Source organism: Nicotiana attenuata, unplaced genomic scaffold (genome assembly GCF_001879085.1).
Source record: "Nicotiana attenuata strain UT unplaced genomic scaffold, NIATTr2, whole genome shotgun sequence".
NCBI classification, from domain to species: Eukaryota; Viridiplantae; Streptophyta; class Magnoliopsida; order Solanales; family Solanaceae; genus Nicotiana; species Nicotiana attenuata.
In genome coordinates, this window is record NW_017672808.1 from 65071 (window position 1) to 68252 (window position 3182).

The window sequence follows — 3182 nt, forward strand, 5'->3', positions numbered from 1 at the left end:
ATCATCCATTTGGTATGCGGGACAGTTGGTAAGTAGTAAAAAAGATGATCTATTTTGCAGCAACATTCGACAAAAGAAATGTAAAAACCTGTCATACAACCAAGAGAATTGTTTTTGCAGTTAACTGCCAAAATAAATTTGGTAAGGAAACAAATGCTATACAATAAATTACTAAGTAACAAAGTATTTGCTAAAAGTTAGAAATGAAGAAGATGCAATTAAAAGTGAAAAGCAGATAATTTAGCTAAAACGGTAACGTACTTGGCCTGTAAAGATAAAGAGAAAAACTACAAAAGATAGAAAACTTAGAACGTACTTAAATTTAATTTTTAGTATCTTGCAAGATCAAACATATAAACATACAATTAAAGTATTAAATATTGTCCTGCAACCCCAACCCCATTATGATCTACCTGTAGGATTGAGGAGTGGTTTTTCAACCTATTCTTTCTTTCCAGGTCCCTTCTCCATTGTTGTTTAGTCAAATTAATCAACTAACCACGAAGACTAATAAAAGAGCATGAAGGTTTTGTATCTAAAGAAAGGAAAATCGATCTATTAGTAATCTATTCCAATTTTAAATTCTCAAAGTTCCTTCTTTTTTTCCTAGTTACATAAAAACAAGTATAAGAATCTTTCCATATAAAGTTAGCAAGGTCATAATTTAAAAAAGAAAAAAAGAAAGATAAAACATCAAACCTCACGAATTAGAGCAAAAGGTGTTCTGCCAGCAGTGTGCGGACACTTCAACTTATTTCGATTCTCTGTATTGGTTTCAGACATTTTCTACAAATAAACGAGTCAACCAATAGCAACCAGCAGTTATGCCCAAAGAACTGGGTAGTTTTCTTCAGGTTCTAAAAGAAACACCACCTCAAATCCCTTTAAGCAGATGCTACCTTTAGTCTATACTTAATCGACAACCTTTAAGGGGATTATATTTCTTAACGGGTGTGCTAAAATCTATAGTCCATAAGAAGCATAATTGACTCATTGTTTTTATAAATGCGCTGGCCATTTCTGAAGAACTATTCCAGCTTTAGCACCCCAACAACCCTTTCAAATAGAAAATGTTAATTGCATCTTTGAAGCACCAATATTTAACTAGGAAAATGAAAACAGACTGTCCTATTCATGCAGTTTTCTGTTTCTTTTTAAAACTGAAACGGAGGGTGGTGGAATTTAAAGTCCAAGAAAATAAGAATAAATAAGTTTGAGTGATGTCAAGCTCCATTTAGGAACAAGTCTTCTGTGATATGACATCATGTCATGGATCATCTTTTATTCTTGACTTTGATCTTGTATACAGCTAGTTGGATTTTATATTTCAAAATACTTTAGGGTTTACACAAATTGACTAGTAGTAGTACTAATTTACTATAGAAACATTTCAAACATAACATGGCAGGGCAGAAGATTGGGAAAAAGTAAATGGTCAGAATTGCTACAATGAAACAGAATCAGATTCAGAGATGATGAAATTGGTGGAAGTGGCCATTCAAAAATTGAAAGAGAAGAGTGGTCTAAAAGTAGACTGTATACATTGGTGCCTTCTTGGAGTTCCTGAAGGAGACTAATTACACTTAATGTGAATTTGGGCAGAGAAGTAAGCTCAACAGACAATAACACATACAAAGGTAACTACACTACAAATGAAAGCAATAATAGACTATAGAGAACAAGCACACAGAATAAGCATATCAAATCACATCCTTAGAGTAACTCATATAGGGTAAAATTTCCTATTATTATACTCCAATTTCGTACTTAACAAGAAGAAAGATTGGTACAACTATTGGTACCTTTGGGTCATATTTATTCTTTTGTTAGTACAACTTCAATAATTTCTTATCATTATTGATTCCAATACAGTATCAAAGTGGGATGTTGTCTTCTCATGGAACATAGCAATAGAAAGAATGATAAAAAGAAGAGGAAATCCTTATTTAATACTTTAATTATATATTATTGCTAAATGCCAGACATGAAGAACTTTATTATTAAATTGATTATACCAAGGATCGTGGAAGCATCTATGGTATATTGCAACTCTATTAATAGTATATTTTTATACTTGTCATGTCATCTAAAATTCTAAAATGGTATGCTTAGTTATGAAATATGTAAAAGATTTCCATTAAATTCCTTGCTTTAGCTTCATGAAATTGATACGAAATAGGTAACAGAACTTATGTTAAAACAAGACAAGAGATTCTGGATGTAATTAGCTTGTGAGGATCCGAGTTATAAAGACAGGCGTTCCAAAACTTTACCCCTTTTATTTATGCCAAATAGCTAGGAACAAATATGTACGGGATAGAAATATTTCAACTTCCAGAGTAGACAGGCAGACATATTTTTACAATTATTGGAAGAAAAATTTGAATTGCAGACCTTGCCTCTCAGCTCAGCGTAATAAATAGCTCCAAAGCCACCTTCTCCAATCTTATTAGAAATGCTAAAGCCATTAGTCGACTCAGCAAGTTCTTTGTATGAGAACTCAACAGATTTATCCACAACTATGCCCAAAAGGCATGCCAAGGCACCATCAGAAAGGTCACTGCCTTAGTCCCCTCAGGCCTTACTCAGAAGAAATGTTTATATCAAACTTGTGAAGCGACTATCACCCTCCATTTAGATTTGTTTACTACACTATATCAGGTAAATCTTGGGTGTCTAGGCTGCTTAAATTAGACAATTTGTTAATAGGGAATAACAACAACCCAAGATGTCCATGCAGTGTTTTTCTTAGAGCAATAAAATTATCACACTACCAAAGGTGAAACACTAATCATAAAGAGACATTGATTTTAACACTTCCAATTCACTACTGATATTGATTCGTGTGAAAAAACAGTAGGTACGCACTAGAGGAAGCAAGACACAGAACCTTTGGAAGAATTTATGTTGCAAAAATGTTTATGTTAATCTAGAGAATTACCCTGACTAGATGGATGTGATTGATCAGCAGATGCTGAGATGTGTGGTACAACCTTTTGTGCCTTAATTCTATAAATTCCCACGTAAATGATGCCTATGAGTAATGTTACTCCAGCTAGTGATGCCACTGCCATTCCAGCAATAAATTTACCTGATGAACCTGATCATACACTCGGTACAGAATAATCAATAAGCTGGGATAGCATGAATAATTCCATCACTGACTAGGTTTGGGTGAAAAA